The 9,420-nt window shown below is 53.7% G+C and overlaps 1 long non-coding RNA gene across 1 annotated transcript; it reads left to right on the top strand.

Annotated features, from left to right (window-relative positions):
* The first annotated feature begins 589 nt into the window (after positions 1-589).
* Positions 590-4,872, top strand: LOC108313994. Its single transcript, XR_001829299.2, has 3 exons — positions 590-1,179; positions 2,587-2,733; positions 4,326-4,872. It is a non-coding gene; the product is annotated as an uncharacterized LOC108313994 (long non-coding RNA).
* Positions 4,873-9,420: the final 4,548 nt, after the last annotated feature.

Below are 9,420 nucleotides of genomic sequence, written 5' to 3'. Positions count from 1 at the left end.
GCAGGGAGAGAGAGAGAGAGAGAGACAGAGAGAGAGAGAGAGAGAGATCAGGGGCTGAGGACTACTGGTGTCTGCCTTATCCAGTCTTTGCAGGATCACCCCGGCAGCTGGGCAGCACCCCCTGGTCCAGAACCGAGCAGCAGTGCTGACACAGATTCCCTTTTCTTTCCACGTGACCCTTTGGACTCTCCTGAGCTGCATGAGTGGCTTGAGGCAGAGACAGAACCATGATATGAGCCAAGCTGCTGTCCGGGTAAAGTCTACCGTGGTTAAGCACTATCTCAAGCGCGTCTGAAACGCACATACACGCACGCAGCGTGTTCTCGCCATCCTTTTACGCAGCGTGCCCTGACTCATATACTTACAGTAGACTGTCAGTCACTCACCCCGGTGCCTGCTGGGGACCCATGGAGAGCATCCCCTCCATATGGCTCATGCCCTGCCCCCATGAAGTTTGGTGGTGGTGGGTGGGATATGGGCAGCCGGACACCCAGGGGCCTCTCACGTTGGTGAACCCCTTGCCGCCCCCCCAGGGTCCCCCATATGCACCTCTGGTCCTGGTGTGTTGTTCTGTGTTGCAGAACATCCCAAACAGCTCCGGGCAGAATTCCAGTCCCAGTGTCTTGTCGATGACAAATAAGAGAAACCCTGCACAGATCTCGGCTCCTGAAGCCCAAATGTCCAGGGGCAGGCGGGGTGCCCCCCAGGTCCTGGGCTTGCTCTGCTTCCTCTGGGGTGCTCCCTGACCAGGACCCAGAGGGCAACACCCAGGACAGCACAGCAGCGAGGGCCCTTTCCCCAGCAGAGGCTCCCCCAGAGGCCTGGGCTGCTCTGAGGGAAGCCCCTGACCAGTTCCACTCCTGGGAGGGCTGCATTTTAGGATGGTTGATTTTAGGATCAGCTTGGCTAGGCCATGGTGCCCATTGCTCAGGTGTTTTTTAGATGGGATGAGCATTGAAATCTGCGGACCTGAGTGGAGCAGATACCCCTCCATAATATAGGTGGGCCCCGTCCAATCTGCCAAAGGCCTTAAGAGAGAAGATTGGGCTCCTCTGTGGAGAAGGGACTTCCGCGCCCAGCCTGCAGGCTTCAGACTTGAGCCTGAAGCAGTGACTCCTCCCTGGTCTCCAGCCTGCTGACATACCGGGCAGCTTCCAGATTTGCAAACCTCATTATCGCGTGAGTCCTAGGACAATTCCTTAAACTCAATCAAACTATCTCTGCTGCTGTCTGTCTCTCTCTATCTCTCTGGTGAGAAATGGGAGCCTGGACTGACTGGAGATCAGCTGCCCCTGGCCCCTGCCCCTCTCCAGTCCCCACAGAGTCTTCTGTGTGGACCTAGAGGGAACCAGCAGGGTCCTGCACAGGGCGGATGTGACCTTTGGCCTCTGCGGTCTCTGCCCCCAGAACTTAAACCCAGCTGGACCCAAGGCCATGGTCCCCATGCCAGCCCTGCACACCCCAACCCGTGCCCACCACAAAGCCCGGGCTGTCAGCACACACTGCCCACTCCACACAAGGGGCCGGTTGCCCCTCCTCAGAGCTCTGTGGTCAGCCTCAGGGCCCTGCCCTGTGCCATGCAGAAAGGCACCTCTCCCCCAGGAAGCAGGCTGGCTCCCTTCTTTGAAAGCCTGAGTGCTGGCGTTGCTCTCCCGGGCTCACACCCTGGTCCTGCTCCACCGTTATTGTGGCAGGCATTGCTCCTACAATCAAAATCAAAATTCTCACGATGGGACCCACCCCTCGGTCACTGCCCTCCACTCTCCTCCCTCTCCTTGGGGATACTCTTGCTCCTGGGGCGAGGCATCAAAGGTCCCAGCGTGGTGGGGCTTTGAAATGGCAAGCAGTGAGCGTAAGAAGAGCAAACGGTTTCCTCTCATTATAAGCAAAGGCTTTCAGAGCTCCGTTGGGGGAAAAAAGTAGCTCATCTTTTCCTTGGGCATTTTCTCTCCCTAATGTCCAGTTCTCAATGGCAAACCCTCCAGCCCCCTCCCTGAGTTACACAACAATTTGGAAATATTTTAAATGGTTAGAAAGGAGGGATCCAAAAGGGGCAGGTACCGGCTGAATAAGACGTAAATGATTCTCTAGGGCAAAAGTCAGGAAGATGAAAGCATGAACAGAATAAACAGCCCTGGCTAATTTTCGGGGAGGTCCCAGAGAGGCAGGGCCACTCCGGAGCCAGACCTGGGAGCTGGCCGGGGAGCCACCGCCGGAAGTGTGGGTCCTCCCAGATCAGTGCGGGGCAGGGCAGTTTGTTTGCTGTTGGAGGAGAGTCCCTTTGTCCCTTAGACTCACCCGTGAGTCCAGCAGCTTCAACGAAGGCAGGGCAAGAACAAGACGGCACAGAAACAGCCGGAGCCTTGAGCCTTTCTTGTGGCTTCTTGGGTGTGGGGCACAGATTGGGAAGATCTTGGAATCTGATTGCCCTCAGTTTGGAGCCAAGGCTGCAGACCAAAGCCAGGGATAGTTTGCCTCTCACTTTCTCATCCCTGCCGATGTGTGATCCAGGCCCTAATGTCCATCTTGCAGAAACGCTATGCTCAGCAGTCCACGGAGGGAAGTGTCTGTGTTCCATATCTCCAGGTGTGAACATCCAGGGCTTCCTACCTGCAGCATCCCAGCCAGGAAGCAGCACAGAGCATCTCCGCAGCCTGAAGACGAGGGGTCCTCCCTGTGACCTCACTCTTGCAGACAGACCAGCAGCCCCCTTCTTAGTGAACTCCTTCCCAGGTAGAGCCTGTCTGACCCCGAATTCCTAGAAACACAGCTCCACTACTTCCAGTTAGGTCCCTGATAAGTAATACAAAGCCAAGAGAGTTTTCATCTTTGAGACAGAGTTTGTAGCCCAGGCTGGAGTGCAGTGGCGAGATCGCAGCTCACTGCAACCTCTGCCTCCCGGGTTCAAGCGATTCTCCTGTCTCAGCCTCCCGAGTAGCTGAAACTATAGGAGTCCACCATGCCCAGCTAATTTTTGTATTTTTACTAGAGACAGCGTTTCACCATGTTGCCCAGGCTGGTCCCAAACTCCTCGCCTCAAGTCATCCGCCTGCCCCTCCTAGCAAACTGCTGGGATTATAGATGAGAGCCACCATGACCGGCCCCAACAGAGTTTTCAGACTGCGGTACCTTTGAGTTCCCCTTAACTGACACCCCTTAATTCTCCCCTGGCACTGACGACAAACCCCAAATGCAACAGGCAGAGATGGCCCCTCCCAGGTTGGGGCGCTAGTGGGGGAAGGAGAATGAGAAAGAAAGAGCCTCAGATCCATATCCCTGCTGGGAAATAGGTAGATAAAAGTCCCAGCCTTGATCAGGAGAGAAAAGAAGCAGAAGTCACAGCGGATCCTCAGCTGCGTCTTCAGAAGGGTATGAGCTGCATCATCAATACATCACAGTGAAACTTACAATTCCTGCCCCAGTTCATGGTGCTGTTGATGAGATGGACTGGGAAGAACCCAGTTAGAATGGACCCCAGACAACATCTCATCCCAAGGCTCTGTCCCCTGCTACTTGGAGCGGAGAAGGGAAGGACATTTCCACCGGGCACACCCTTATGGGATGGGGGTCCCAGGCCCCCCCTGCCCTCCTGGCTCTCGCCACCCTCCCGGGTGCCCTACATTACCTAGGGGTCCCAGCTCTGGAGGAAAATGAGAAGGGACATCACCTGCACTAGGAAACCTGCAAGAAACAGGCCATGCCATAGGCTGAACAGTGTCTCCCTGAGAAAAAAGGGAAGTGAAGAGTCCCAGCCCTCGGACCTCAGAATGTGACCGCAGTTGCCCATCACCCCACACTCCAGCATGGTTGCCTGTGCTTGTTTCTAGCACTACGACCTCCCCTGGGTGTGGGCTGTGCCAAGGCCCCTGGGCAGTAGCCCTCACCTGTCCCCAGCCACTGGGCCCTGATGGGGCTACCCCTGAAATCTCTCTCTGCTTTTTTTTTTAGACAGAGTCTCACTCTGTCACCCAGGCTGGAGTGCAATGGCTCGATCTCGGCTCACTGCAACCTCCGCTTCCTGGATTCAAGTGAGTCTCCTGCCTCAGCCTCCTGAGTAGCTGGGATTACAGGCGCCCACCATCATGCCCAGCTAACCTTTGTATTTTTAGTAGAGATGGGATTTCACCATGTTGGTCAGGCTGGTCTCAAACTTCTGACCTCCAGTAATCCACCAGCCTTGGCTTCCCAAAGTGCCGGGATTACAGGCGTGAGCTACCACACCCAGTCCTGAAGTCTCTTTATAGAGTCTTTGCTGAGAGCAGCAGCCCTGGATCCCAGGTCCACTCTGCAGAAGACCTGACAAGGGGCACCCTTCTCTGCTGCAGGAAAAATGAGCACCCACTGCCGGCCGCCATTGTTACAGCTCCTCCTCCGACCCACCTGCCCCCCTCTGGGGCCTCCCAGGACTCTGATGACATCAGCCCCACCCAGATCATCCAGGATCCGCTCCCTGTCTCAGGACCCTTTACGTCATCACATCTGCAAAGTCCCCTTTGCCATGTAAGGTCACATATTCACAGCTTCCAGGGATTAGGATGGGGACATCTTTGGGAACCATGACTCTGCCAATCACAGAACCAAATGAGGTCACTGGGGAGAAAGGGCCAGCAGAGGAGAGAGAGGGCTGGAGGCCTGGGCAGCACAGGTGAGCTTAGGGCAGGAGCCAGCCCCAGACAGAGCCATCAGGTGGGGGGAGCCTCAAGAGTGATGGGCCTTGGAGGCCACGAGGGCAGAGAGACGTCATTAGCTGAGATGCAGACTGACCAGGGCCCGTGGCAGCCTGGTGACAGTGCAGCAGGAGCAGTCTTAATGGAAGGTGGGAAGGTGGCAGGAGGGAGCAGGTGGAAGATGAACAGGAAGAGTGGCAGGTCCAGGCACATTCTCAGAGAGCATTACTGAGGAGGCCAGGGCCACCGTGAAATGTGTGAAGCTGGGGTTCTTTGTTTGCATCAGGCACTCCCATCAATTGTCCTGGTTCCAGAGACACTGCCTGGTCTCTGGGCTCCACGCAAGGACCTGAGCAGCCCCCAGCACTCCCTTCTGCCCCCTCCTACCTCCCAGCTAGAATCCGCAAGGACAGGCTCACCATGAGGGAGGGGCCCGAGAGCACAGCTGTCTCACATCAGGCCTGGTCAGTCAGGAGACGCTCTCTGAGCTCTTGCTTGGCTCCAGAGGCCAGGGTGCAGGTGGCCACCTCAAGTGGACCCGTGGCCCTGGGGGCTGAAACCCCTGGGGTCTTGTCCGGCAGCAACACACTGGATATGATCCATGAGAAGCTTCCCCAAAACCCTCTTCCCCACTGGGCTGGTGCCTGTCACAAAAAGTCCTTTTAGATTCTTGTTACCACCCCACACACCCAAGATGCACCTTCCAGGGTCCACAGTCCAAAGTGATTTGCACGCAATTTGTTCCACCAAATGCCCCAGAAGCTGTTTAATATTGAAGGAATAGACTGGGACCCAGGGTTAGGGAATGTAAATATTCTAAATATAAGTGCTCTGGGCCACACGCAGCGGCTCAGGCCTCTAATTCCAGCGCTTTGGGAGGCTGAGGCAAGCAGATCACTTCAGCTCAGGGGCTGGAGACCGGCCTTGGCAGCACGACCAAACCCTGACTCTACAAAAAATACAAAAACTAACTGGGTGTGTTGGAGGTGCCTGTAGTTCTACCTACTTGGGAGGCTGAGGCGGGAGGATCCCCTTAGCCCGCGAGGTTGAGGCTGAAGTGAGCTGTGATCATGCGACTGCACCCCAGCCTGGGCAACAAAGTGAGACCCTTTCTAGATAAATAAATAATAAATAAGTACTTTGATCGTGGAAAATGTTGCTGTACAGCAATCACAGACGACCGAAATGATGGCTAAGATAGAACGGTTGAATTTAGCCCTTTCTTCTTAAAAGCTGAGCTGTTGTTTTTCTTTTTTTCCTACTGTGCCAAGGCTGGCAAAGTAGAATCCTAGCAACTTTTATATGGGAAAGGAAATGTTAACCCCTGACCCTGGTTCCTGGTTGACTCCTGGGAACTGAACCTTTGTGTCCCTCCAAAATCCACGTGTCGGAACACTAATCCCCGTGGTGATGGTGAGGTGAGGCCTTTGGGAGGTGAGGGTTATAGGTCAGGAAGCTGCAGCCCTCATGAATGGTGTGATGGTGAATTTTCTGTCGACTTGACTGGGCTAACAGGTGTCCAGGCACCTGGTAGAGCATGACTTCTGGGTGTGCCTGTGACTGTGTTTCCAAAAGCATTAGAGTCAGCAGACTGAACTCAGAAGATCCATTCCCACCACTGTGGATCAGTGCTATCCAGTCCACGGAGGATCCTGACAGCACCCCAAAGTGGACGAAGGGCAATTTCATTCTCTCCTCTGGAGCTGGGACAGGCATCTTCTGCTCTAAAACACCAAAAGCATTGGCAACAAAAGCCAAAATAGACAAATGGGAGCTAATTAAACTTAAGAGCTTCTACACAGCAAAAGAAACTACCGTTAGAGTGAACCAGCGACCAACAGAATGGGAAAAAAATTTTACAATCTACGCATCTGACAAAGGGCTAATATCCAGAATCTACAAAGAACTTAGATTTTCAAGAAAAAAACAACCCCATCAAAAAGTGGGCAAAAGATATGAACAGACACTTTTCAAAAGAAGACATTTATGCAGCCAACAAAGATAGAAAAAAACCTCATCATCACTGGTCATTAGAGACATGCAAATCAAAACCACATTGAGATATCCCCCCACACCAATTAGAAAGGCGATCATTAAAAAATCAGGAGACAGCAGATGCTGGACAGGATGTGGAGAAATAGGAATGCTTTCACACTGTTTGTGGGAGTGTAAATTAGTTCAACCATTGTGGAAGATAGTATGCAGTGTGGCAATTCCTCAAGGATCTAGAACTAGAAATACCATTTGACCCAGCAATTCCATCACTGGGTATATGCCCAAAGGATTATCAATCATTCTATTATAAAGACATATGCACACATATGTTTGTTGTGGCACTGTTCACAATAGCAAAGACTTGGAACCAACCCAAATGCCCATCAATGATAGACTGGATAAGGAAAATGTGGCACATATACACCATGGAATACTATGCAACCATGAAAAACGATGAGTTCATGTTCTTTGCAGGGACATGGATGAAGCTGGAAACCATCATTCTCAGCAAGCTGACACAAGAACAGAAAACCAAACAATGCATGTTCTCACTCATAAGTGGGTGTTGAGCAATGAGAGCACATGGACACAGGGAGGGGAACGTCACACACTGGGGCCTGTCAGGGGCTGGGGTGCTAGGGGAGGGATAGCAGGGGGTAGGGGGATTGGGGAGGGATAACATTAGGAGAAATATAGGGGATGGGTGCAGCAACCCACCATCGTGTGTACCTGTGTAACACACCTGCACGTTCTGCACGTGTAACCCACAGCTTAAAGTATAATTTTTTTAAAAAAAAGTTGAAGACCCGCCCCAAGCTCCTGGGGACTGACGAGAGTGACTTTCCCAGAAGACCTTGTGCTTCCAGAGCATTGGCCACTTGGTGTGGTGCAGACCCCAGAGAGCCCCCAAGTGAGGCCGGTAGCCTCTTGTCACTTCCTCCAGGCCAGTTCCTGAGCTCCCATTTCTGCAGCCTGGAAGGAGGAGATGTCTTTGCTCCGTAGGTTATAGGAGATTTCCAAGGGAAGGAAAGAAATCAGATAATTCACTCCCTGGTCAGTGTCCCGGGCTGGAGGACGAAGGTGAGAACTGCTGGCCAGACACAACCCCCCAACCCTGGGGCCCTGAGAGCAGGGATTCCAGCAGAACACAATCCCCAAAGCCCTCCCAGGTCTTATCTCTCCATCCTGGAGAGAGACCAGCGAACGGGCAGTCAGAGCCAGGAGTCTGGGGGCACAGAGGGAACTGCCTTCTGGAGAGAGCCTGTCTCACTCAGCCGGATGTCACCCAGCCCTAACGCTGGGAGCAGAGGGTGTTCGGGCAGCTCCAACCCGGTGGTCCCTGGGGAGGGAGCCTCCTCCCCAGTTCTCCAGGCTCTTCTGGGCGATCGTGCTGCCCCCTGGCCACTGTTCCACCTTACACCACTCACCCCTCTCCCCAGGAGCTTAATTATCGTTTACAATGAAAAGGAGATTCCAAATAAAATGCCTCTTATTATGCCCAATCAACCTTTATGGGCAGTCAATTGCCCAGAAGCAAATCTTCCCTCGCCTGGGTCAGCCCTGCATGTCTGTGAGTGAAGGTCTGCCCCGCCAGTCTTCTGTGAAACTCTCCATGCTCCAGGGTTTGATTAAGCAGACTGGGCTTCCTCGTGGCTCAGGCCCGTGTGCAACTTTCACAATAAATGCATGCATCGCACGCAGACACAGAGAGGCACGCATGGAGAGGTGCACACGGACACACACACACGCACGGCTGCACTCACACCTGCACACACGTGCGCACACGCGTGTCCTGATCCCTGCAAGGCCACCTCCTGCCACTGCTCTTGCTCCGGCACCCAGGATTTCATGAAAAGCAAACAAACTGCATCTCCCTGATTACATTTCCTGATTTCTTAGAAAGCAAAATTGTAGTAATTGGTTTACATTAAGCATCATGCTATTTGGAAGAGGGAAATTAAATAGAATACCGTTCTAGCTGATTCGTAGGCAAACATAGCTAAAGAAAACGAGCCTAAACAACCATCTCTGCAGGGCAAATTGCAATTTCAGTAACTGCTGCAACAAAAGCTATTCCACCGTGTGGTGTCTGGGTGGCAGGATGGCCATGGGGATTCCAGGTTCCGGAGAAGCTTCGGACACTCTGGACAGTCCTGTGAGGACTCAGATGGCTCAGGAGGCCCACCCAGTGTCCGGGATTGGGGGGCACTAACAAAGGTTCCAGCTTCTGAAAGTCAGCTCTGCAACTGCCACCCCTCACCAGGCTGCAGGCTCAGCTCACTGGGCCAGCGGTTCAGGACTGTGGCTTGCCCACGGTGCTGAGGGTGACAGGTGTAACCTTCAGAGCCCTCCACCCCTCTGCCACAGGTGTCCGTTCGGGCACCAGGCTCCGGAGCACCCCTGGGGGAGCTGTGAAGATGTGGCAAGGACTCCACCCCACCCTCTCCCACTATCCTGCAGCCTCTGTCGTCCAGGACCAAGTCCCTGACTGAGCCCTTGGTGCGTGTGGCATCCCTCCCCCTTGGCTCTGTGCTCCAGCGTCATGTGAAAATTGGGGCCTAATGGGGTTCAACGAGAAAACATCAAACCACATCTGTGGTTGGCAGAAGTCCACATGGGAAAGGTCGATTCCATGAGCAGGTGTTTAACTTGGGACCTGCTTAGCTGGCCAAGGCTCTATCAGCACCTGACCATTGAGGTTCACGAGGCCCATGGGCTCTGTCAGCAGGCGAATGAGGGGAGGAGGGGGAGGAGGGAA

Source organism: Cebus imitator, unplaced genomic scaffold, assembly GCF_001604975.1.
Source record: "Cebus imitator isolate Cc_AM_T3 unplaced genomic scaffold, Cebus_imitator-1.0 Scaffold145, whole genome shotgun sequence".
NCBI classification, from domain to species: domain Eukaryota; kingdom Metazoa; phylum Chordata; class Mammalia; order Primates; family Cebidae; genus Cebus; species Cebus imitator.
This window is presented reverse-complemented; position numbering and strand designations above follow the sequence as displayed.